This window comes from Poecilia reticulata, chromosome 20, assembly GCF_904066995.2.
Source record: "Poecilia reticulata chromosome 20, P_reticulata-male-v2, whole genome shotgun sequence".
Classification (NCBI taxonomy): Eukaryota; Metazoa; Chordata; class Actinopteri; order Cyprinodontiformes; family Poeciliidae; genus Poecilia; species Poecilia reticulata.
In genome coordinates, this window is record NC_088849.1 from 8,063,189 (window position 1) to 8,090,843 (window position 27,655).

General features: G+C 40.8%; 1 protein-coding gene and 3 long non-coding RNA genes across 4 annotated transcripts in view; 1 reads left to right on the forward strand and 3 right to left on the reverse strand.

The window, feature by feature from the left end:
- Nucleotides 1–20,883, reverse strand: part of olfm3a (olfactomedin 3a) — a 73,032-nt gene extending 52,149 nt beyond the window's left edge. Inside the window, exon 1 of the mRNA XM_081601645.1 lies at nt 20,606–20,883. The gene's annotated coding sequence lies outside the window, so the exon portion shown is untranslated. The remainder of the gene's footprint in view (nt 1–20,605) is intronic.
- LOC103482285 (uncharacterized) lies at nt 1,554–2,335 on the reverse strand. The gene is made up of 2 exons (XR_014085462.1): nt 2,247–2,335; nt 1,554–1,858 (listed from the first exon to the last, which is right to left on the reverse strand). It is a non-coding gene; the product is annotated as an uncharacterized LOC103482285 (long non-coding RNA).
- Nucleotides 20,884–22,183: 1,300 nt separating the features above from the next.
- Nucleotides 22,184–24,381, forward strand: LOC145549451 (uncharacterized). The gene is made up of 2 exons (XR_014085435.1): nt 22,184–22,603; nt 23,644–24,381. It is a non-coding gene; the product is annotated as an uncharacterized LOC145549451 (long non-coding RNA).
- On the reverse strand, nt 23,855–26,185 carry LOC145549452 (uncharacterized). Its single transcript, XR_014085436.1, has 2 exons — nt 25,444–26,185; nt 23,855–24,755 (listed from the first exon to the last, which is right to left on the reverse strand). It is a non-coding gene; the product is annotated as an uncharacterized LOC145549452 (long non-coding RNA).
- Between the last annotated feature and the right edge of the window lie 1,470 nt (nt 26,186–27,655).

The following is a 27,655-nucleotide window of genomic DNA, read 5'->3' on the forward strand; positions in this document are numbered from 1 at the left end:
TACAGGGCTACGCTAACCAGACGAAGGATTAGCTCAATTAACTCGGAACACGCTTGAAGAGGAAATATGTTTTGGCTCACCAACTTTAAATAACAGTAATGGACTTCTGTAGATGACACCAGATTCACATGAAACATAAACGGGCAGCTCAAATCAATCCAACTAGCAGTTGAGGTAAGATATTTAGAGATATAATGCTTTTTTTTCCCCTCACATTAAATCTTGTTTCAGGTTAGTAAGGGTGATCAAGAATATTTCTGTTTGCATAACAGAAGAACGATGAGCGATGTCTTGCTTGACTTTCTTCAAATTTAGATATTTTATTTATGTATGCCACAATTACTGTAACTTTAAAAAAACTGAGCGACGCCCCGACGATAAATTCATGTCTTTATACTTTTGGTTGGTTTATAAAATTTTAATCAACAGGTATATCTGTGGCTGTGGGTAGATTTAAAGGCAACATCTCCCAAAGCAGGAAGTGGATTCCAGAGCAGGGCATTCTGGGTAAGTACAATCAAACATTTGAGCCAAGTCATACAGCTAAAAGGCCATTCTTCAAAAAACTAAGTGAATTTTCTTCAAACTTCTGTTTTAGAAGAAAATGTTTCCAATTATTCTAACAGTAAACAAGTGGGAACATTTTTTTGCTAATCTTAAGTGGTCCAAAATGTAAGAAATGTAATGTCTGACTACAAAAATAAACCCTGCTTATGTCCCTTTTCTGTTTTCAGCTGGAAAATTGCTAACATATTTATGTGTCTAAATAAACATCAGGCTATGTTTAATTGTCAATTTTCAGTATTATTTTAACATTATTGTTCTTTAAAATAGCAAGTACTGGCATAAACTGGGTTTTGCAGTGAAATAGTTATAAATTTAGAATCTTGCAAAACTAACACAATAGTTTAAGTAAATGTATTCACTTGTGTGGGCCACAGTTAAGATTTGTTACCTCAGAAGGCTGAAGCACAAAGTTTAAAGATTTACAGGTTACACATGTGTTGCTACTATATCGCCAATTGGGAATATGAAAGTGACAGGAATAAAAAAAGAAGGTTTGTGGAACTTGCAGAGTTTTTTCACGCAACATAAAATATTAGCGATTCTCTGTAATACCGAGTTTAATTAATTCCATTTAATGAGCCTTGCTCTGTGTCATTACTCGGAGCTGTAAGCCCATTATTTAAGGATTCAAAAGTCAAACAATAGTCAGAGTACTTTGCTTTGAGGAATTAAAAAAAACATTTCTTTTTACATGTTTTACAAGACCCCAGAGCTTTTCTGCCATGTGTATTCATGATGAGCCGCTGTCTACAATTGCTGGAGATAACACCTCGACTTCATGTAATGATGAGAGTGTTTTACACCAATTTTCCCAATGAGTGACCAAGCTTTGAGTCTGCGTGATTCACAAAAGCTTCCAACTCCTCACAAGCATTTAGAGGCTCGTCTTTCCTCTCACCTTCTTTTCCCCTCAACAGGCTTCCACTTGTCTTAAAGAGACAGAAAGTTTACCCCTCCATGTTAGATGAAACGGCGTGGGTAGGATATTTCGCTCGATGTTGTATTTTTATTTTCTCGGATCACTGAGAAGACATTTTGGAAATGCCAGTTTACACCAGCTGCGCTGCATTCTGATTTCTTTAAAAGAAAAAAAAAAAAAAAACAGGGAAGATTTAAACCATCGTCTCAGGAATCTCACATTTCCTCCAGCTCACAGTGAGAGAAATCTCACCATTTGAGTGTTTGGAGCGCTCCGTTTCTGGCAAGCATGCAAAGACGAGGGCTTTGATTAGAACCTCATTCTGAGTAAGACGAAGCGCCCAACAAGTTGGCATCCATTTGAAGGAGATTGCTATAAGTGGACAGAAAGAAAGAGAGAAAGAACGCTCCGAAGAATAAGTGTAAACATCTGCCTGATTGGGACAGCTTGGCTAAATCCAGGCTAATTACAATATGAAGCTGAGCACTGTTTAGGTTTAAACGGTTCAAAAGAAGCTTAAACCAATTTTAAGGGATTATACTGGTATTTGCCGACTCTTGATTGGAGATTAGAGCCCTCACTGTTAAAAGTAAACAGCATTCAAAGCTACCTATTATATTATAAAGCCCTGGCTTATCGTGCCATTTCTGAAATTTTCAAGTGATTTTGTTCATTTCTTCAATTTAAAATGTGTCTAGATTACAAACAAAAAGATAGGGCTTTAAATGTTTATCAAACTACACATTCTGAAAAATACAACCTCAGTCATATTTGATTAAACGTCCTCCTCTCCGCTACCTGCGCTTCCATAGCAAACGTGCGCAACAAAAACACAATTTTGCAATTGCGGTGTTTACGTTTCGCATTTTAAATCACGCGTGATTACGGTCGTTCGCGTTTGTCAGTTATCAAAAATATGACGTGCCGTCATCCTCTTACCACTTCCTGTCGTCTCCTTCGTGTCCGCCGCCATTAGTGGCATCCATGTGTTGATCACGTGACTCGACTCAAACGATCGTTTGATGCGGAAAAAGTGTTTCCATTGCAGCTTTTGGGAAATACACTAGTTTCGACACCGTGTAAGACCGCCCACCTCATTCTACGGTGAAAACTTTTTATCGAAAAATGTGAGTTGTTTCAAAATTGTCTTGTTTGTATTAAGCAAGTTTATTTTCATAATTAATTTGCGCTATTATGTTGTCAGCGGAAATGTTGGTTAAAAAAAACAAACATGTAAAGAGAAAAACAAAACACTTTTCACCAGGTAGAATAATAAACTTAACTGTAATATTGAACCAGAACTGAACGGGTAGCTATTTATGTAACTGACTGAATTTTCTGTATTACTGCATTATATACATGAATATTCAATTCAGTTGTTTGTGTGGTGCTTTGAGATGACATTTGTTGCAAACTGATGATATATGAATAAACTGAATTAGATTGCCTGGAAGTGTATGTGTCACTTAAAGTGTAAGCTGCTTGTTTATCTTGTTAGTAGGGTTGCCACCCGTCCCGTAAAATACAGAATCGTCCCATATTTGGCTTATAAATGTAAAATGTTGCATCCCATATTGAGCCGATACGGGACACGATTTGTTGCGCATTTCTATAAATGTCCGATAGACACACCTATCACACATATCAACACTAAGTGTAACAATAATGACCAAAATAAAACACAGGAAATATTAAGGTCAGCTTAACTGTTGTGGCAGGAGATAAAGTTAACTCCCTGGAACGCTACGGTCCGACGCTGTTGTCACGGTTACCTAGAGACCGACACTACCCAGCCATGGTGAGTTGCTATCAACCCGTGTCTTAAAATGTCCTCGACCCGATACTCCACCGTCCTTGGAAGTAAGAACTCTAACAGAAATACAGACGTGAGTGGAAAGACGCACATTCCAGGCTAAACAATGTCTGATTCCAGGCTAAACAGGCAATTATTTAAAAGATGTGTCCATCGCGGTGCTGTGTGCTGCTGTATGATGTGATTGATATCAGACAGAATGGATCAGGAGAGGAACACTGCAGACCCATTTCTGCCTCATCACTCCTACCCGTTCTGTACTTTTTACAAGAAAATCACCATCTGTTACACTGACATCAGTCCTAACACATGCTACAATCTTTAATATGTTTTCTGGAGATGATGGCATCAGGGCTGCGGGCCCAAGCCTCCATATGGACTAAGCAAAATTTTATTTTGGGACCCTCTGTGACTGCTGGAAATCAACAGATGATTAGATCATTTGCACAGCTGCTATAAACTCATTGCATCTCTGAATAAAGTTGTTTTTGTTATATGCATATCATCTAGTGGTGGAAAAAGCAACAAATGCTCTGGACTTATGATGAAACATATGCACACATATATTCATAACATACACTTTGATTAAATTAATAAATGTAATTCCAGTAATGAAAAATTAACTTTATACCAGGTGAGTCTCTCTTACCTGAGAATGTGAACCTGTACTGGGCTGATTCTGTGCCTTCAAATAATTTTAACAGCTCCTGGAGAAGTTTCATAACTTACAAGTCTGAAACAGGAACAGGTCTAAAAAAAAGCCTGTGTGCTACATTTTAGAGAGATTCCTTTGATGCATCAAAGAATGATGTAATCACTGCTGGTGTCATTGTTACCATTAGTCCCAATATGATGGATTAATTGCTTTCGGTCAGGGGTAATGTTTAGAGGTAAGATGTGAATTAAGGTTTAGTTAATGCTAGGGTTAGGAATAGACTAGTCTTGGTTAAGGTTAGGGAAAATGTCTGGGTTAGGCAAAATCACAGCTACTAAACTGAAGGGAAATGAATGCAAAGTTCGAATATGGGTTGAAATAATTTTGACAAACCTGAATTGCATTGTTTTCTAAATCATTCTATAAATAATTATTATGTTAGGTTGTTTTTCTGCCAATTGCATAGACACATTCAACGAATTAGAAACCAATTGATTTGATTGGTTCTGATTGGTTTCTAATGCGTTGAATAGAAACCCTTTTGGTTCTGTCCATCCATCCATCCATCCATTCCGCTTATCCGGGGTCGGGTCGCGGGGGGAGCAGCTTCAGAAGGGAGGCCCAGACTTCCCTCTCCCCAGCCACTTCTTCCAGCTTCTCCGGGGGAACCCCAAGGGGTTCCCAGGCCAGCCGAGAGACATAATTCCTCCAGCGTGTCCTGGGTCTTCCCCGAGGCCTCCTCCCGGTGGGACGTGCCTGGAACACCTCACCAGGGAGGCGTCCAGGAGGCAACCTGATCAGATGCCCGAGCCACCTCAACTGGCTCCTCTCGATGTGGAGGAGCAGCGGCTCTACTCTGAGTCCCTCCCGGATGACAGAGCTTCTCACCCTATCTCTAAGGGAGAGTACAGCCACCCTGCGGAGGAAACCCATTTTGGCCGCTTGTATCCGTGATCTCGTTCTTTCGGTCATGACCCAAAGCTCATGACCATAGATGAGGGTGGGAACGTAGATCGACTGGTAAATCGAGAGCTTCGCTTTTTGACTCAGCTCTCTTTTCACCACGACGGACAGTGCCCGCTTCATGGCAGACGCTGCCCCAATCCGCCTGTCGATCTCCCGCTCCCTTCTTCCCTCATTCGTAAACAAGATCCCCAGATACTTAAACTCCTCCATTTGAGGCAGGACGACCCCCTGACCCGGAGAAGGCACTCTACCCTTTTCCAGCTCAAGACCAAGGCCTCGGATTTGGAGGCACTGAGCCTCATCCCGGCTGCTTCACACTCAGCCGCGAACTGCTCCAGTGAGAGCTGCAGATCACGATGTGATGAAGCCAACAGGACCACATCATCCGCAAAAAGCAGAGATGCGATCCTAAGGCCACCAAAACGGATCCCCTCAACACCTCGGCTGTGCCTAGAAATTCTGTCCATGAAGGTAATGAACAGAATCAGTGACAAAGGGCAGCCATGGCAGAGTCCAACTCTCACCAGACACAGTGTTGGTGCTGCACTGCTTCCCCCTCCTGAGACAATGGATGGTGGACCAGAATCGCCTCGAAGCCGTACGGAAGTCTTTCTCCATGGCCTCTCCAAACTCCTCCCACTCCCAAGTTTTTGCCTCAGCAACCACCCGAGCCACATGCCGCTTCGCCCCCCGGTACCCATCAGCTGCTTCTGGAATCCCACAGGCCAAAAAGGCCCGATAAGACTCCTTCTTCAGCTTGACAGCATCCCTCACCAAAGGTGTCCACCAACGGATTTGAGGGTTGCCGCCGCGACAGGCACCAACAACCTTGCGGCCGCAGCTGTGATAAGCCGCCTCGGCAATGGAGGCACGGAACATGGTCCACTCAGACTCGATGTCCCTAACCTCCCCCGGAACGTGTTCGAAGTTCTGCCGGAGATGGGAGTTAAAGCTCCGTCTCACAGGGGACTCCGCCAGACGTTCCCAGCAGACCCTCACTACACGTTTGGGCCTGCCAGGTCTGACCGGCTTCCTCCCCCACCACCGGAGCCAACTCACCACCAGGTAGTGGTCAGTGGACAGCTCTGCACCTCTCTTCACCCGAGTGTCCAAGACATACGGCCGCAGATCCGATGAAACGATGACAAAATCGATCATCGAACTGCGGCCTAGGGGGTCCTGGTGCCAAGTGTACATATGGACACCCTTATGCTTGAACATGGTGTTCGTGATGGATAATCCGTGATGAGCACAGAAGTCCATCAACAGAACACCACTCGAGTTCAGATCGGGGGGTCGTTCCTCCCAACCATGCCCCTCCAGGTCTCACTGTCTTTGCCCACGTGAGCGTTGAAGTTCCCCAGTAGAACAAGGGAGTCCCCAGGAGGGGCACTCTCCAGTACCCCCTCTAAGGACTCCAAAAAGGGTGGGTAATCTTAACTGTTGTTCGGCCCGTAAGCACAGACAACAGTCAGAACCCGTGCCCCCACCCGTAGGCGGAGGGAGGCTACCCTCTCATTCACCGGGGTAAACCCCAACGTACCGGCGCCGAGATGGGGGGCAACAAGTATGCCCACTCCTGCCCGGCGCCTCTCACCGTGGGCAACTCCAGAGTGGATGTCCAGCCCCTCTCAAGGAGACTGGTTCCAGAACCAGAGCCATGCGTCGAGGTGAGGCCGACTATTTCTAGCCGGAACCTCTCAGCCTCGCACACTAGCTCCGGTTCTTTCCCCACCAGAGAGGTGACGTTCCACGTCCCAAGAGCCAGCTTCTGCAGCCGAGGATCAGACCGCCAGGGTCCCCTCCCTCGGCTCCCGCCCGTTACACACTGCACCCAACCCCTTTGGCCCCTCCGACAGGTGATGAGCCCATTGGAAGGGGGACCCACGTCTCCTCTTCGGGCTGAGCCCGGCCAGGCTCCATGGGTAAAAGCCCGGCCACCAGGCGCTCGCCATCGTGCCCCACCTCCAGGCCTGGCTCCAGAGTGGGGCCCTGGTGACCCACGTCCGGGTGAGGGAACGCTAGATCCAAGGTTGTTGTGCATCATAAGGGGTCTTCGGGCTGCGCTTTGTCTGGTTCCTCACCTAGGACTTGTCTGCCTTGGGTGACCCTACCAGGGGCATAAAGCCCCAGACAGCATAACTCCTAGGATCGCCCCCCGATCCTAGGTGGCCTGCCACCACGATAAGGTGGCAGGCCACCTTATCGTGGCCTGCCACCACAATAAGGTGGCAGGCCGAGGAGAGGCTTTTGTCATTGCCCAAGTTGGTTTTGGTTCTGATTGGTTTTAATAATGCCCATTGTTTACAAAACCTGGGTTTGGATATTGATCTAGGTTAGTGCCAACTGGGTGTGGGTCGGTGTAAAGGCCGAGCCGGGCATAGATTGGCCTTCATGCCAGTGCCGACATGAAGGCCCTCCATGCTACCTGTGGAGGTTGGTCGCATTGATGTCTGTCTTTCCTCAGACCTACATGGTGTATTGGAGGTCCATCTTTCCTCAGACCTCCGTGGTTGATTGGAGGTCCATCTTTCCTCGGACCTTGGTTGACTGGAGGTCCATCTTTCCTCAGACCTCCCTGGTTGATTCAAGGTCTGTCTGTCCTGTTTGTAGAGCGCCTTCTGTTTCAGGGGGACCTCTGGTTGGGTGGAGACTCTAGGATGGTTATTTTCTAGAGCCAGTTTCAACTCCACCTTCAGGTCCGCAACCTGACCCTGCAGAGATTTCACCGTTTCCTCCTGATCTTTGAATTTGGAAGCTTGCTCAGAGTGACTTTTGAGCTGCTCCTCATATTTGAGTCTCACTCGGTATTCTTCAACCATTACTTCTATCAGACCTTTATTGCAGGAGGCATATTTTGCAGCCTCCCTCTTGAAGTAGTCCAGCTGTTGAAGAATGCTCTTGTCGGTTGTAACTTTGGAAGAGCAAGAAACCTGTTCACGTTTGACTTGCAGGTGATGCTCTTTTTCCAACATTTTTTGCAGTTTCTGAATCTCCTCCTGCTGTGATTTAACTTCAGCCTGATATGCAATCCTTCTGTCTCTTTCCTTGTGGAGTTCAGAAATCTTGCTCTGCAATTCTGTTTTAAGATTGTCTACCTGCTTTGTGAGATCTCTGACGTGTTGGCTTGTCCCTTCCACGTCTTCCACTAAGGGGATGATCTTGAAGTCAGCAGAGCTCCCTCTGCTTGAGGGAGTTCCTGCTCAACTTCCAATGATCTTGGACTCTCCAAGTCGCCGGAAGGACTTGATTCCCCCTGGATCTCTGCTAATTCATCTTCTGGCTCAATGGGGCTGTCCAAAGGGAAAACAACAGCGTCATAATCGACTTGGATGTTGAGGTCCATCATTTCGATCCATGAAAGCTCAGCTGGAAAAGCTTCATGTTCACAACCAGTCTGTTGTTGCTTCATGTCGATATTCTGGTAAATTCTTTCTTGACTGAAAGGCGTGTAATATCTGCAATCGATATCTCGCTTGTTTTGATTTCAAACGTGCTCTGAAGAGTGATCTGTCGCAATAGAACTGTGCAACAGGTCTGAGAAAACGATGTCTGTGAGCTACATTCTAGAGAGAATCCCTTGTGATATCATAGTGATGACATCACTGCTGATGTCATTGATACCATTGGAACCGAACATTCGATTTTAGGCCCCGTTTACACGACAACGATTTCGGGGGAAAACGGAAGAGTTTTGTTGCGTTTGTAGTGTGCGTTTACACGAAACCACCGAATGTTTTCTCTAACAACGGCACAGATTGAAAACGGGTTCCAGACCAGCTCATGCATAGTATGACGCAAAACATAGCTGCTTCCTACAATCCACAGAAGAAGAAGAAACTACTCACAATGCTGGTGTTACTGTTTCCCCATCAGATTCGGTTCCCTCAGCGTCTCTTCACCGCTCCGCACCGCCCAGGTGGCAAAATACACGGCTGCTTGTTCAGCGCTCTTATGTAGAGAACTACGGACCAGGACCAGCCCGGCTCCAGACGAGTTTAACAGGGGGGCATCGACTTATTTTGGGGGGCAAAATGAATCTACGTAGCTGAACATAGACAACAACACCAGCAGCCTACAGGCTACTTGTTAACAAGCTTAACGTGCTGTGTTGATATTAGCTAGTCATCTTTTAGCTAACATCACCTGCATCCAACAGCTTTACTCAACTCAGTCGGTTAGTTCGGGGGCAAAACTGTGCCAAGTTATTTACGTTTTGCTGGTTTGCTGCCATGATTCTAACACACACCTGCGCAGCAGCAGCAGCAGGTCTCCTTCGCTGCCTCACAGGTGTTTACACCCAGCGCGAGCGTCTCAGCGTTCATGTTGCGTTTGAAGGCGGCTCGGAAAAACAGGTTACGACTTGTTAGCGACGGATAAAACTGTTTTAACTGCTGAAAAAGGTAACAGAGGACACGGATATGGGACGTGCGGGAACTCCTATTTTATCAAATTGATATAGGAATAACAGACTGTTGGCCATTCCAAGGTAAAAACAATAAACAGCTTCCAGTCCGGGCCGCTACAGACACCGTGAAAGCTCAAACAAGGTTTTTCGGCAAAGTTATCCCACTTTTTCCAACTGCATGCGCCCTAATCAGACGCACACAATGCGTGTTCTCTCACGCAAATCCACATGCCTTCAAGTACAACTGTTTTTTAAACACATGCGCACTTTCAAAGTTTCAAAGAACCTAGCTCCAACTAGGCGCAGCGAGAGCATTACACGTTTTCGATGTGTACCGTTACTGTGTAAACACAGATCGTAATCAGAACGTTATCGTGTAAACGATCCAACAAAAACGGAACAAAAGTGCCGTTTTTGTTGGATCGTTGTCGTGTAAACGCCCCCTTAGTCTGATGTAAAAAATATTTTGCGAGACAATGTCAAACACTGAGAAGTTTTAATATTTGTTATAAAACATTATGAAGCTAAAAGAAAAAACCCTCAGAAATATAGAGGGTAGGGTTGCCACCCGGTCCCGTAAAATACAGAATTGTCCTGTAATTGGCTGATAAATGCTGCGTCCCGTATTGAACCGATACGGGATGCAATTTGGATGTATTTCTATAAATGTCCAATAGACACACCTTTCGAAATATTAAGGTCAGTTAAATTGTCGTGGCAGGAGATAACCCCCCTTGGAACGCTACGGTCCGACGCTGTTGTCACGGTTGCCTAAAGATGGACACTACGCAGCTGTGGTGGGTTGCTATCCACTCTCGTCTTTTAAAATGTCCTCGACTCGATACTCCACCGTCCTTAGAAGTAAGAACTCTGGCAGAAATACAGATGTGAGCAGAGAGATGCACATTCCAGGCTGAAAAATGTCTGATTTCAGGCAATTATTTAAAAAATTTGTCCATCGTGGTGCCGTGTGCTGCTGTATGATGTGATTGATATCAGACAGAATGGAACAGGAGAGGAACAGTGCAGACCCGTTCGTGTCTCTTTATCCCTCAATCATCTCCTGAGGCTGATAAGGTACAGAATTTTTTATTATTGATTCGGTATCTTATTGCGCTTTTAAACGACTATTATGGTTTGATTATTTGCTTAGGTGTTGAGTTTGGATGATAATTTATTTAATATATAATAGTATCAGCCAAAGTAAATATGAATGGCAATTTAAAGAACAAATCATGCTGTAGATTAACAGTACAAACCTAAATATTTCCTACTTTAAAACTGTTTGTTAGGACTCCCTGAATGTTTTATTTAGAAATGTTGATACATTTTATGAATAATTGTTCAACGGTCATTTAATGTATTATTTAACGATTATTTTATTAACGTGGTTACCAGTTTGGGTAACTTGACTTCCTATCAATTAAGAAAAAGCATGCCAACCAAGAATACACCAGACACAGACCTGCAGCCGGCGGTTCTAGACAGGAGCCAACAGGAGAACTGAAGAAATTATACTAAATAAATGTCTGTTTTTGATATTGAGTGGTAGATATTTTTAACCTTCACAATTTTACTTTAACAATTGCCAGTAATTAAAAAATTCAATTCTGCACTTTTAGCTGCTGTATTGAGACAGGATCACATTTTCTATTTGTATCGGCTAACTGAATCTGGAGACACAAGTGGCTCTTTGGCTCAGAATATTAAATGACGAAATATATTGCTCTGTTTTTTTGTTTGTTTCATTCTTTCTTTAGTGCTCCCCACAAAGAAAAAAAACACTGACTACACACTGGCTTCTCATGGTACATTTGGTCTAGATTAGAACCAGCCTCCAAACCTAACTCATTTGCTTAAATATTTTGGTAATACTATTTTTAATACCAGAATGTTCACTTAACTTTTATATTTTGGGCTGTCTGAGGACACATTTTGAATATTAAATCAGGTGTTATGATCAATTACTCTGTACTTGAGTTGATTTTTACCAAATACATTTTACACCTACTTCATTAAAGCTTAAGTAAATCTACTCAAGTATAAACGTGTTGAAGGGATGCTACTGTGATTGGAGTACAATTTTGGTGGGCGTCCCTTATTGTGATTTCTGAAAGGTGGCAACCCTACTTGTTAGATAACAGCATTATGTTGTTTCTGGTGAAAGTAGGTAAGGGAGCTTAAGTAATTAGGATGTGTCTAGAGCTGGAAGAAAGCGTGCTCTTTCCAGCCTGTCATGGTGTCGCATATAATACAATTTGATTCTGGAGAAAAGGATTATTTTCTAGTTCTTATTTTTCCATTTCTTCATTACCTGGCTGCACAAAGACTGCACACGTTTCTCCTCGGTAGGTCTGCGTCTGAATAGGGTGAGGCCAAGTTCATCCTCTGAAACATTCTGCCGAGACGCGTACCTCGACTCGGTCTTTGACCGAGCCGCACAGATATAAAATTACCCCAGAAGTGTGTTATTAAAGTGTCAGCCCGGCCACTTCTGGGTCAGCCGCTCAATAATAGTTAATTCATCTCTCCGCTGTTGAAGCTTTAAGGTAACAGCTTGTTTTAGTTTTTCTTCCTCCAGTGGATATCAGCCTGTATTTCTGAAACAAAAATGGCTAAATTGGCTGGAATTTACTCCTGGTAAAAAGCAGACTCTGCTTTACTTTATGAACATTTTTCCATCAGTATAAGCCCAGATGATGAGGCAGTTAAGAAAAATGTCGAGAAAGATTTTATTTTATTTTTTTTATCTGTACAGATAATGTTATATGCTACGAGTTTTGATGTGGGTGAGAGGGTGAATTGGATTCGATCAGATCTTGCTCTTCCTCATGACCTCTGGGCAGTGAAAGAAGTATTGTTTAGTGATGGCACTGCCAAGTTCCAACCCTGTGCAAGCAGGCTGCATTGAATGATGTCCAGCGTCTGCCTCAGAGGGCTTTTGCAGCTCAAAGGATCAAAGCACTGACGTGTGACATGATCAATCTTCTGCACAAATAAGGGATTTGGCTCCAAAGCTATCGACTAGTTAAGTGGAAATGCAAAACAAAGTGTGTAGATCTCCGTCGTCGCTAGCCTTTTGCATAAACATACAGATTTAAGCTTTGTTATTTCGGCAAGAAAAGTAAATCTAGACATTAGACTGATTGCTAGCTCAGATTTGTGTTTGGTCTCCCGCTCAGGACAACAACACTTCTCCCATTAATAAGGAACAAGAGTTACAAACTAGTATTTCAGAACAGTACTGAAAGAAATGTCAAAAGGATGATGGGTCTTCGCTAAGATACAATATAATTTATTTTGAATCAATGTATGTGTTTTCCCAGAATGTTCTGGATACTTTCTCAGAACTTAGAAGGTTTTTATTTCCTGGAACGTACTATGTACTTTACAGACCTTACTGAATAATCTAGAATATTCTTAGAATTTACCATAGATTTTCTTCCGGAAATTCCCCATAACATCTTGAAACTGTACTGCAACCTGCTTGGTTACTTTTATGCAAGTTTACTTCTCCTGTTTCTGACCATTTCCTCTTGAAATGTAAATGAAAAAAACAACAAAACAACGACAGTTTGCCGAAGTACAATCACCTTTTTTACCCTCATCTATTCGCTAAACCATTGGACACGGTGTTGGATTAACAGCCGAGCCATCCGGGGAGCAATCACACCGTGTTGCAGCAATCGACTGATCAACAAACCAGCAACACTTTCACATACTTAATAATTCATCAACTTACAAATAGATGGGTGGAATCGATAACAGATTACTTAAAATATTTTCCCCACCCTTTGTCGCACTCACACAGCTTCAACCGAACCGACATACCCACTTAAATCGTTATTACCAAATTTGCTGTAATGGAACGGGCTTCATTAGGATGCCTCACTTTATCCTTCCTCCAGCTTCATTAATTAAATATGAACACAGAGACCTGTCCCCTCATTGTATTGCCTTTCCCGTCCTCCTCCTTTTTTCTCCCCTCAAAAGATCTATTCTCAACCTTTCAAGTAAAGCAGTGGCCTTTGAAAAGTCAGGCTGTTAAATGTTTTAACAGGTGCTGCCAAGATGTTTTCCACGATGTCCTCGCCTCGCTGAGAGATTTGCCTCTCTTGTCCTTGGCAGATAAACACAGTCTTCAGGCCCGTCTCCTCGCCTGATATTTAAGAGCGCATCGGCTCCCCCGCCCCACACACAACCCTCCCACCGCCTCCCTTGAGGTGCACTAAAATTTATTGATAGCCGAGGTGTGTGAGTGTGTCGTCCTGCTCGAGATTCACGACCACGATCGGCAAGCGAGAGTCAGATGAGAGAGTGCAGGGCCACGGCGCATCCGGACTTATTTAAATGAGTCGGGGCCTTTGAAGCACCGGACGGGGTGAGCTTTGTCACGAGTCCCAGTGGGTTTCCCGCCGCTGAACGTCTCCGAGGTTTTTCTAACAAGGGGTAGCCGTGGCGTGCGCCTCAGGGCTTATTCACAATCGCTCGGTGCGTCTCTCTGATCACCCTCTCCGCTCCTTTATCTCCTTTTTTAATTGTGACCTTGAAGTTCACGCGACGGCCTTAAAGGAGGAAGGAGAGGAGCAAATAAAGCGTTCGCTGGAGAATCATTTCCGTCCACTGAATCACTAATAAAATAAAAAATAAAAAAAAAACAGGCCAGGGTTTTTTTCCTCCAAGGAAATTAAGTGAATGACGGTGGCCATGATAGTGGATTTAAAAAAAGTCAAACATGGCTCCCTTGTGGCAGTTTTGAGCTAAGAAACCATCACTTTTGCAGGTCTTCAGATGTTCATTTGAGCTATAGATGATGCAGCTGATCATCAATGAGATGATTGCTAAAAGGTATTACCCTAGCTATTGTTAACCTCAGTCTTTCCAAATATTCTTCAAAGCCAAATATAAACTGGGCTAAGTTTTTAAATCTTCCAAGTGTTTGCGATTAACAAATTACACAACAGTTTAAACTGATAGATAAAATTAAGGTTTCAAAGATTTTATGCAAACTCAACGCTGAATCATACATTCAATGACTACCGAGGTCAAAATGATTCAACCTTACCTCAGAAATGAATGCTAGATTTCAAGGGTTTCTTCACTGCATCAGGTGCGCTTGAGTTAGATACCTGGACTGTTAAATGTGAATGCTTCACTGAATGTTGAAAATAAGTCCAAGTTAAAAGAATTGTTAAAGAAAAGTTCAGTGAAGAGATCCCTACCTTGCACAAACAAATAAAAGAACAAATGAATATAACAAAGGCTCTAAATTGATGTTTCTCACAAACCGCTGCTCTTCATGTCTTAGACGTTATTCAGAGAGGAAAAATTCTAAAACTTATTAACCCTTTTGACTCGTTATATCCTCTCTTATGCCCGGATTCAGAAAATGCTGTGCGCAAAGACTGAGATCACACAGAGATTACAGCGTCACAATAATCAGCATTTATTCAAGACAGATGCATACAATCACCAGAAAAGCACATCACATAACGTCAGAAACCTCAGAGCACAAAACAACACATGAATTTACCTGAGAGAGGGAAAAGGACAAAAGATGGAAACGACAAACAAAAAGCGAAGACGTCTTTGGAGAATTGAGCAAATCTAATTTGTTACTCCTGTGTACAAAGTATTATAATAAAGACGTATTCTTGTCTTTAATTTATTCAAATAAGGAGTATCTTTGCCCATCCAACCAGGAGCTGTCTCTGACCCTCTCCAAAGCCAGATCTTGGACGCAATCTTCTTCCAAGATCTAAGGCCATTTGTCAGAGACTCTCCTGAACTCCTGCTGTTTTACGGCTTTTCACAGATCTGTGTGAAAAGCTGGAACTTCCCCTGATTGTTTGCCACTCAGACAGAGAAAGAGCAGATCAAAGATCTTAGCAAACGATCTGCTGTAACTACAGGTAAAATAAAGGTCAATAGGCCAGAAGAAGTTATTAATTTTAAAAACTATAATTAGGCTATTTCAATCAAGACATGTTAAATTTTAAAACTAGCTTATTTTAAATGTGTTTTCTTAACGTGTCTTTCTTCCATGACCTCCTCTGCATGCCTTCAAGTGCTGCAGAAGTCTGCTAATCATCCACCTACTCAAGTCAGGTGTGTGGCGGAAGGGACACACCTAAAACATGAAGGGCAGCAGTCCTTAAAGACCAGAACTGAGAGACGCTGATCCAAATGTCCCTAGAGTTAAACTTGGAAGCAACCAACACAAGTTTAATGATAAACAGGCCCCCTGGTGGCAGGAAGAGGAAGCGGCCTGGAGAGACCTCATGCCTAAACTCTGACACAAACCATGACCTTTCACCTGCTTGTCATGAAGGAGTTTTGAGATTTTATGTTGAATTTGAACAAACCTAGTAATGTTGTTCTTTAAATGGGTAAATTTGTTCACAGGTTGAACAAATTTGTTCAACCTGTGAACATTGTTGGGAAGAGATTACCTTCTGGAAGAACTAAAGAAATATTTCTATCAAGAGATCCAGAACTTTTTTTTTTTTCCAAAACGTATTTTTCCCAAGTTTTATATAACTATGTAGGTTATAGATCTAAGTCTCAAACAGGCCCATGAGACCCTCAGACACATAGCGGTGATAACTGCACCAAGTGTCGACTTGCTCAGCGACTGAGAGGAGAGGCTCTTGTAGCAGGATTTAAAGCATTTTCGGCAACAAAACCAATGAAATACACCCATTAATGCTGACACACTGACTATGCTTTGTAACTTAAGTAGAGCTACAAACTCAGTTACACAGAAATGTCCAACTGTAGCAAATTTCTAAAGGGATTCTGCCGACATGGACTCCTATGTTGTATCACTTCCAAAAGCAAATGAAGAGGACAGACAGCTCCGGTCCGGATTAAATCCCAGCACTCTAGCTCTAAACTAGTGATCATTGCAGAGGATTTAAACTGTGTAAGTGTAAATGTCAGAGGGAATTTGCAACATTCACAGATTTTTGTTGAATAAAGCCTGAAATGCTTGTCCCAAAGGAGCCACACACACACACACAGCAGCAGGTCCAGCATGATTATGGTTGTTGTTCTTTGTGCCTCAGGACATAAATGTTTTAAAACCTTTCCAATGTTACTTTAAACAAAGGTTACTTTTCTGAACTTGCAATGTATTTGCTAGAAATGAAATGATACATAAGAGTTAGAGGTAAACTGGAAGGTTCTGGTGGTACCTGTCAAGTTCAAGGAAAGTAACTGTGTTATGTACTTTTTAAATTGGTAAGGCTAGAAAACTGATATCACAGCTTCTCAATCCTTACATTATTGGTTGGTGATTTAAAAAAACACACGCATCCAATCTAGATCCAGGCATTTTTCATGAAAGTGACGCCTTTAAAACAGGTAAGAACAGTGACAAGATGATGCTTGATGATGGTTCTGTGTATCTGACCTTGTACTGTATAATCAGTATCGAGACACGCTGCCCATAATGTTTTAGACGTTTCTTGCTTCATCACACCAGATTTCGATTAGTGACATTAGTGACAATCATCTAAATCAGGTGAGTTGAAGGAGGAAATCATTTAAAACCTGCAGGACAAACATAGAGGTTCATCCTGTAACCAGTGGTTTCCTGGTTCCAGCCCCTTCTCTGTCCATCTCAGTCATCTTGCCATTGTGTCCTTGGGCAAGTCTCTTCGCCTGCCGTAATTCAGATTGTATTAGTCTCACTTTTGTTAATCTGCCCCAGTGGATTAATTTATGGCTGAATGAACGTAGTATGAAGCCGTTTGAATTCTTAAAACAGCAGGATTTTAACCATTTACCTTGCGGACCAGAGTTGAGAAACATTGATCTATGCAAATTACTTCAAAGTGCAACGACATTAACAACGTCATCTGACCATTTCATGACGTCTTTTGATGTTAGAAGATTGAACTGTGACCTGGGCAGGGTTTACCCAGCCTTTGGTTAAACACCTAGAGGTGGGAGTTAGATCAACAGCAGCAAGGTGCTGTGAGGATGAATCGAGATTGGAAAATGGAAAGATGGACAACAGCAACGTTAGAAAACCAATTTATTTTCAAATTAGAACAGAATGGGTGATAGATTGATGCAGAAATATTCCACATATGTACTAATGGAAGTATGAAAGTGCACGTTCAGTCGTCACCGAGAGTCACGGAAATGTGGCCATGCAATAAGTTCAGTATGTTCAGATCAACAGTCCCATATTTTCTGTTTGTTTTTTAATGTAGCATATTTTTTAGGTCACAGATTTTGGATATGTACAGTGTGTTGAGATCATAGTGACCTCTGACTGATAAAAGTGTTGGTAACAAAAGCGGAAACAAGAAACCATAGTAAAATAACCGAAAATTAAAGGTGGTTTTCTTCGTCTTCCCTGTCCTGCTGCAAATGAGAGTAACTCTGTCTGCGTTCACGGGTTTCCATATTTTTGTAGCCCGTTTTATATCAGAAGCTGACATTCTTCATGACTCCCACAACAACCCCACCTCCACTAATACACCCAGTGAATGATTCCCGTTTATTTTCCCTTTCAAAATCAGCCCCTCAGGTTCTTTGTTCACTCAAACAGCTTTTCAGCCCCTGCGTGACTGTCAGTCTTTGTGTGCGACACTCACAAATAAACAATCCGCTCTCCACAACAAACTTAGATCTGAGGTGTTAGGTCCACACAATGTTCACAGGTTCCTGTGCGCTTGAGAAAAACAACAGATAATCTTTTCCAGAAATGCATTTACACAGCGAGGTATATTCTCCTGCATTGCCATGATAGAGTGAACTGGAGCGGAAGAGATAAAATAGGTTTAAAGGTTATCAAATATGTGGATTACACATGAGCCATTAGAGCCTTCATCTTCATTTGTGTAATGCCTGGCAGGTGTGCAGGTTCAGTCATAGTGGAAAAGGATACAGTGTTTTACAGCAGCATAGAGGCTCCTCTATAGGAAGACAGGGTGATTGTGCGGGTAAGCAAATCTTCTAGAAGGCTAGTCAGAAAGTTGAAGTTTGGCATCAGGCTGTCAAAACCAGCGAGGAAGAGATTTCTGCTGTATCAGATCACAGCATGGTAGAAAGAACAAGACAGTGTTCCTAAATGAGTCTGGCAGACACAGTCATCAAAGTAAAGTTCAAAATAAGGTTCTTAAATCAACAACGGCAGAGACGACATGCCAGCTAATGAGTGTTTTTTTTTTTTTTTTATACTAATTTAATAAGAATATGTTTAGATTGTTTTGGTCTCCAGATTCGCTTTACCAGATAAATCTACAAGGCAAAGTACCAGGGATAGTGAGGGAAACATTTAGAAGGATCCAGCTGCTGGATGGTTCAGAGATGAGCAACAGTCCAGTCGGTGGTCACTGGATTTATGAAGAGACAGAGAAGAGAAGAGGTTGGCTAGGTGAGCTGGAAAAAACTGGAGGAAATTAATTCGTTTTCGAGTCAAAAGCTGAGGACTTCATGCCAAACCATGGAGAAGGCAAAAGCTTTGTGAAAATGATGAGGGATAGAAGGTTTTTGTGATCAAAGGAAAACTAAATTACAACCAGATTAGAACCAGGAGCAAAACTAGAACAGAACAAGCCACAAGGGGAGTAACAGTGACAATAATCGCAAAGCCTGATGCATTAACCTAAAACTAGTTTGCCAAAAAAAACAAAACATACTCATGATAATCCCTGAAAAAAACAAAAGTACAACTGACTTGTTTTTTTTATACCTTTTCAACACCTACAGATGAAGAAAGAAATGCTTCAGGATGTTTTTACCCCCCCGCCCCTTTAAACGCACAACTTTTCCTTGCTTCTGCAATGCCAGCACAAGAGAATGAACCGCAACACCTGACTGCATCTGAAAGCTCAAGTCCCACGGAAGACGAGCGAGATGCACAGATGCTCCTGGCAGCAGTTTCAGCTCCATGCCTCCCTGCAGCAGCTCATCAGTCCCTTCATCTTCTCTGGAGGGTTGGGCCAACATCAGGCCACTGTCTGCTAATTAACTGGAACAAAAAGAGCGGCTCGGAGCAGATTACTTAAAAACTCCAAAGCTGCCCGCGGAATCAGAAAGCGAGATCCTTCTTTTAGTGCTTACCTGGCATATGGAGGAGTATTGTTTAGATTAGCTGGGTTCCTCTCGGAGGACCGCGGGAGAACTTAAAAGTCAGGATCGTGTTCAAAATGATTACCTCTCAATTCCTGCTTCTGCTGACTTAGCGCTCTGCCCGCATGCCTAATACGCTGCTTTGGCTAGGCGAATCACACAGGAATAGAAAAATAAGGAATACATCTGGCAGTGAGTGGAGGGGCTCCCAGCTGGGCAGAACAGCTTCTTCGGTAAAGAGGAGGAAGATATGGGGATTACAGCGAGGGGAGGTTGAAATACGGCGAGGCGAGACTCGAGAGTATTTATTGAGAATCATTTATTTCCTCACTTATTTGAATAGCGGCTGATCGAAGAGGTTTTCTTTAGCCACGAGAGCGGTTTTAAGTAAACGGTGTTCCCAGCTGCAGTCGAGGGCGGGGTTTCTCAAATGTTTCCATCCTAAAGAGCATTGACCTCTAACCCGAGACCCCACTTTGCAAACCCACACACAATGCTACAAAATATGTACAGAAATACCAACTTTTAGAATATATATATATTTATTTTATTTTAGTCAATAGTCATTCATTTGGTATAAATGCTATCTGATTTTAGATGGCCATGAGTTCAGTGGTGGAAGATTTTATCATCAAATAATATATTAAGACTGTATTACTAGATAATTTTCAACACAATCTCCTCTTTTGATTATTAATCACATCATCTAATTTTTTTCTATTCCTACAGTTAGGAAAAAATGGTAACTTATTGTATTTTTTAATAAATTATTGAAAAAACAGAAAACAAAAATATGATTAAAGAATTCATGGGATTCCATTTTCTTTTCATTTTTACCGTTGAATATTTTTTCTCTCCAAGGCCTCCACAGCGCCTCCTAGCGACCCACACTTTGAAAAGCATTGGTCTAGTGGAGAACAAGCATTTTGCAAAACCAAAAAAGCTTCAAAAGCCCAAGTAAATCCGTGACAGAGAAGAAATAAGCTCATTTAATCAGTTTGCTGTAGTGTTTTCATTGAAAAACATCCGTCCGTCCAAAACCGCTCCAAAAACCGGAAGCGAACTATAAATCGGGTCATTCTGGGTAAATTATACAACTAAAACAAACGTGCGGGTCTAGTGCTAGCGGAAGGAATTCCTCGTGATCTTTTACCAAACACAACAAAGAAACAACCGCTAAAATCTTACCCTATTCCATTTTTGTTTCTATTTTGAGGAGATGGAAGTCGTACTCGGTGTCTTCTTCGGTGGTTTCCATGTCGTCTACTTCAGTCATTCTTGGTGTAGCGCCGCCACAGGCGACGGGGTGAACAGAGGTTTAGTTCGTTTTACACTGCAGTGCGAGAAGGAGCCGCAGCAGCTGAAAATGTAACAAATGTTGCCATTTTGTTGCTCGATCGAACCGAGTCTAGCAGACTATCAAGTGTTAAAACACCCCGTTACAGTGATAACTTCCTCCAGTACGAATGTGCTGCTCTAACAGTTTGCTAAATGCATGTAATAAGAGCCCTTTGCCTAAACTGCGTTCATTAGCGAACCATCACGAAGGAGATTAATCCTGTTAGACCTTAAAACAGAATAAGTATGCAGAGCATAATTAACACCAAACATGGTGTGACTCAGTGAGCTTTCGACCTCGAGCATATAGCCCTGCAAAGCCGTGTGTATTCACTCCTGACATTTAGACTCCTTTCAGCTTCTGGGTATAACAAATTATGAATAGATAAAATTGTGTTGTGAAAAGATGACACTGAAATGCTAATTATTTCATAGGAAAAAAAAAAAAGACAGGCCCAGTAGCCAGTGTGGAGTTGTCAGTAAAGTGATTTCTCTATTACCTCTGTATCATCTCTAAAAATATGAAATCTTGATCTAAAATATGGAGAGCCATTTCAGCCAAAATTAAATAAATAAATAAATGGGTGAAATAAATAAAAATGAGTAAAATAAATCAAAAAATGAAGAAAATGAGTGAAATAAATAAATAATTTGTTAAATAAATAATTTAGCTTTTTCATTAACCCATTTTTCATTTATTTATTTTCATATTATCAATTTCTCAATTTCCCTTTTTCATTAATCTATTTTTCATTTACCCACTTTTCATTAATCTATTTTTCATTTAACCATTTTTTAATTTAGCTTTTTCATTAACCCCATTTTCATTTCTTTATTTTTCATATTATCAATTTCCCAATTTCTCTTTTTCATTAATCTATTTTTTATTTATCCTTTATCCATTTACCCATTTTTCATTAATTTATTTTTCAATTAACCTCTTTTCAATTTCCTTTTTACTAACCCAATTTTTCATTTATTTATTTTTCAGATTATCAATTTCTCTATTTCTCTTTTCATTAATCTATTTTTCATTAATCTATTTTCATTTGTCCATTTTTTATTTATCCCTTTATCTATTTACCCATTTTTCATTAATCTATTTTTAATTTAAACATTTTTGATTTCCTTTTCCTTTAACCCGATTTTCTATTTCCCAGTTTCATTAATCAATTTATCATATATCCCTTTTTATTTACCCAATTTTCTTTTATCTATTTTCATTCAACATTTGTTTGAAAAATCTTTACTTTTCCCATTTTCCAATTCCCCTTATTTATTTAGTATTTCCTTATTTTCTTATTTATCACATTCTATTTCCCCGCAAAACTTAGGAAAAAAATAAATGCAAATGAGAGGCACGTCATCAGGCTACAACTTCCCCAATTGGTTGGTTAGCGTCACACCCATACTTTGCTTCAAGAAAGATGGCGACCTACTAACGGGTTATCAATAAGCTGAAGCTCATTAACTTCATTAGAAAATAGTGTTATTACTCCTGACTTTAGTTCTCGTGTGGCCGCTCAGACAGAACGTGTTTCAGTTGGCGGCTCTCATGGACTCAGAGCTTCACCGTCGGGAGTTTTTATAGTTTGAACGAAGCGGCCGCTGAAGTTGGCTTACGATTGAAGGTTCGGGACACCTTCGTAGCTACCAGCTGTGATCCAACTATAAGGAGCAACTTTACTGTACATCGTAAGTGAACTGCAATATCCAGAGGCAGCTCTATGGAGCATCGAGCTGAAAGAATGAGAGTGGAGAGCCTTGGAGATCTGCATCGGAGGCCATCTTTCAGACATGCACCGCTGCTGTCCGTCCAGGATCCTCCGGTTGCCCAGACGTTGCACGGTAAGCTACTAACGCTGATGTTTGTTTTCCAACTACAGTCATATTTAATCAATAGGGCTCAATTACGATCGCGGGAGGTTTTGAGTTGATCTCGGCAGTAGGTGACAAACTGAACGTCTCCAGGATGTTGAGACCAGCACGTCCTCTGATCCAATACATCTTATTAAGGATAAAATCAACAAAACGTGTTCAAATTAATGGCCCAACAGGTTGATTAAAGACAGTAAAAAGGTAGGAGAGGTTTAGAGTCGATCGCCTTGTTTTACCTTTGTAAACAGACAACCGGAATACAGTGACATTTAGTGAGGGTACAGAATGGAGAATGGATAAAAGCTGAACTCCTGCTACAATCTTTGCCTCTCTTGGTTACATCCCTGAGGTGTGCCAAGTGTGGCCCACATGCATATAAAGTAAATATGACTATTAATTTAAGTATTTCTTTGTATGTATAAGTTGCCCACCTTAGTTTCCCTGTTTTTGGTCAACGTGTGCCTCAACATGTGGTTACTGTTCCTTAGAGGTGGACAGAGGACCCACAATTTATCCTGCAGGAATAACAGTAGCACTTCAACATGTTTTTACTCAAAGTAAATTATAGCTGAATAAGAAATTAAACAAGAGTAAAGAAGCATTTGGTAAAAAGTTGATCAGTACTGAGTAACTGATCAAGTTATTATTTCATATCTTAAAAAAATTACACAATTAGAAGGCCCAAAATATTAAGTTCAGTGGAAATTTTGGTATTTTAAAGACAAAATGAAAAATTAGTTTAAATAATAGTGATGCCTCATAATAAAATGACTTGAGTAAAGTAAAAAGTTCAGCATAGTAAGAGTATTCCTAAAAGTTCATTGAGTTTCAAAAAGTTACTCAACTATATTTGAGTAAATGTAATTAGTCACTCCTAAACTCTGCCCTTCTGAGGGAACAGGAGAAGGAACTGTTAAGGAAATAAATTAATCTTATTTTGATACTAAACATTGTTTCAATTAACAAATGAATCATAACACCCAGAACATATTCTGTTATGTTTATTCAAGGGTGAAGGAACAGAATGACTGGAGATCCTGGCTGAGAGGGACCAGGGCTGACAGTGAGGAGAACCATCTGCACTGTGAGCAGCACCAGAACTCCTGATGGGTCTCCTTCAGGAAGAACCAGAGAGACGGCCGACCTCCACAGAGAAGAGTTCACCCAAACATCAGAGGAAAAATGAATGCTGGTGCTCAAACAGAGCAGCCTCTTTTCTTAAACCCAACACACACAGGGTGTTGTGGCCTGATTAAAAACCTGCTAACTTCAATTTAACTGAAACACAGAACATCCAGAAATGTGATGAACTTCAGCTATAGAGTGGAAATGACACAGTGAGATGAAAACATTTGTCTATATCACTCTGTTATACAGGACATTAACATTTTAAAGTGTTTGTTCCAGAGCCCCTGATACAAACGATAGCATTAGCTCATCCATCAGACATTTACTGAGGCCTGAAACATGCAGGGCAGACGACCTGAGGACTGACTGGTTAAACTATTTCACTGACACTTCAGACTGCAGATTTCCAATTGAAGGCGTCCGTAAATGAACACAATCATTATTCAATAAACCAAGCTGTGTAAAATAACTGCTAGGGTTGCTATTAAGAACCCAATATGTCATGTTTGTTCATTTCTACGTTGTCGTACATACAAGGTACTCCACTCACTGTTTAGCTTCATGTTGAAGAATCTTCAGTGTACTGAAACCAAAAAATAAAACGGGTCCAAAACTTTCAATCTGTATTCTATTTTTGTAGCTTTGTTCTATTAAGATTGTTTCGTTTACTTTAAGCCACAAACAAACGATCATTTTATTGTCTCTGGGACGTGAAAACATGAGATTTGATTAAATTAGAACTTCACATATTAGAAGGAACACAGATTTCATAATAATCAAACAGTTTGTTTATTCAAAACGGTAAAATACAGACGGTTCATGCATATCAATGGTATAAGAACAGACACATTTCTTAAATAAATGTGTCACCAGTGCATTTGGCCGAGTGTTCCTGCTCCAGAAAGGTGAAGGTCTCTGGTCATCCTGAAGCTGTGAGCCCACTGGGAGTCTGAAGGGAAACACTGAGACCAGAGGCCTGCAGGATGAACTGCATCTGAAAACATACATGATGGAAACATTAATAAATGTGCTGCGCCAAAAAGCTGTACTTTTGACCTGGTGGCGATGGAACCAGTTATGGTAGATCTGAACTTTGGTTTGATGACCTAAATATGAGAAGCTTCAGACTGACAGGAGTTGGGTTAAAGCCACATCTTGTGAAGTTGGGATATTTTTCCTCCAACAGGATCCAGAGGAATCGCAACAAACCAGAAGTTGGACTAGAATTTATTTCAATGTCATTTGTGAATGTCAGCTTCTCATTTTCAACAGTGCATATGCATGTGGGCCACACTTGGCACACCTCAGGGATGTAACCAAGAGAGGCAAAGATTGTAGCAGGAGTTCAGCTTTTATCCATTCTCCATTCTGTACCCTCACTAAAGGTCACTGTATTCAGGTTGTCTGTTTACAAAGGTAAAACAAGGCGATCGACTCGAAACCACTCCTACCTTTTTACTGTCTTTAATCAACCTGTTGGGCCATTAATTTGAACACGTTTTGTTGATTTTATCCTTAATAAGATGTATTGGATCAGAGGACGTGCTGGTCTCAACATCCTGGAGACGTTCAGTTTGTCACCTACTGCCGAGATCAACTCAAAACCTCCCGCGATCGTAATTGAGCCCTATTGATTAAATATGACTGTAGTTGGAAAACAAACATCAGCGTTAGTAGCTTACCGTGTAACGTCTGGGCAACCGGAGGATCCTGGACGGACAGCAGCGGTGCATGTCTGAAAGATGGCCTCCGATGCAGATCTCCAAGGCTCTCCACTCTCATTCTTTCAGCCCGATGCTCCGTAGCTGCCTCTGGATATTGCAGTTCACTTACGATGTACAGTAAAGTTGCTCCTTATAGTTGGATCACAGCTGGTAGCTACGAAGGTGTCCCGAACCTTCAATCGTAAGCCAACTTCAGCGGCCGCTTCGTTCAAACTATAAAAACTCCCGACGGTGAAGCTCTGAGTCCATGAGAGCCGCCAACTGAAACACGTTCTGTCTGAGCGGCCACACGAGAACTAAAGTCAGGAGTAATAACACTATTTTCTAATGAAGTTAATGAGCTTCAGCTTATTGATAACCCGTTAGTAGGTCGCCATCTTTCTTGAAGCAAAGTATGGGTGTGACGCTAACCAACCAATTGGGGAAGTTGTAGCCTGATGACGTGCCTCTCCTCATTTGCATTTATTTTTTTCCTAAGTTTTGCGGGGAAATAGAATGTGATAAATAAGAAAATAAGGAAATACTAAATAAATAAGGGGAATTGGAAAATGGGAAAAGTAAAGATTTTTCAAACAAATGTTGAATGAAAAATAGATAAAAGAAAATTGGGTAAATAAAAAGGGATATATGATAAATTGATTAATGAAACTGGGAAATAGAAAATCGGGTTAAAGGAAAAAGGAAATCAAAAAATGTTTAAATTAAAAATAGATTAATGAAAATGGGTAAATAGATAAAGGGATAAATGAAAAATGGACAAATGAAAAATAGATTAATGAAAAATAGATTAATGAAAAAGAGAAATAGAGAAATTGATAATCTGAAAAATAAATAAATGAAAAAATTGGGTTAGTAAAAAGGGAAATTGAAAAGAGGTTAATTGAAAATAAATTAATGAAAAATGGGTAAATGGATAAAGGGATAAATAAAAATAGATTCATGAAAAAGAGAAATTGGGAAATTGATAATATGAAAAATAAAGAAATGAAAAATGGGGTTAATGAAAAGCTAAATTAAAAAATGGTTAAATGAAAAATAGATTAATGAAAAGTGGGTAAATGAAAAATAGATTAATGAAAAAAGGGAAATTGAGAAATTGATAATATGAAAAATAAATAAATGAAAAAATGGGTTAATGAAAAAGCTAAATTATTTATTTAACAAATTATTTATTTATTTCACTCATTTTCTTCATTGTTTTATTTCTTTATCTCATTTTTTATTTATTTCACCCATTTATTTATTTATTTAATTTTGGCTGAAATGGCTCTCCATACTAAAACACCTTTCAGTAAAACTACACAAGTCACAGATTATTTTATGATCATACATGTAATTTCTTTGAGATAAAAAAAAAATCATTAAAGGAGATTGTAAAATCAGCTTTAAAAAAAAAATAAATCTTTGTTATAACGTCATTCCCTAATCAAAAGCATACCTGGAGTGTTGCTCTGATTCTTTCATGCATGTTTGAGAAATCCTTCAGTCTTCCATGGCGACTAGCGGCAGCAGCAAATGAGTGACAGGAAGAGCAGGAGCTTCTTAAAGGGACAGAGTCCAAATTCAAGGCATCAAACTTAAATGATAAATAATTTTTAAAGTCACGTTTCACACAGCATTTTTATAGCAGCTGAATTACTTGAATGGACTAATGAGTAGCTCTATATGCCTCAAAAAGACAAAATAGTCACCTATGCTAGTATTTGCTATTGCTAATATTTGCTAATGCTAATATTTAGCTCCCTTCAAAGGCACCATCAGATTCCATTCACTATTTATTATCACTGAAATGTTGAGTGTTTTAAAATCAAACAATGAGTGGAAGAGTAAAAGACAATTGAATAATTTTTAGCAGTAGCTGTACTACAGATAATATTTAAACAAAAGCAGTTTACGTTTATCGTGATTTGAGAACCTAAAAAAAAAAAAAAAAGAACGAATAGCTTTGGTGATTTGCATAGCAACCAGCAAGAAATTTGTATTTTTATAAGAAAATGTTTCATAAAACACACAATATTGGCTTCGCCGCAGATAGAAAGGAGATCTCCACATTTAGTGGAGTATTTGCTGCATAGCACTTTATTATTGGCTCATAAAAGTTAAAATGTGCCCCTTGAGGCTATTGTTATGGAATCTTCCATAAAAACAAAAAAGATAGGTCCAAATAATT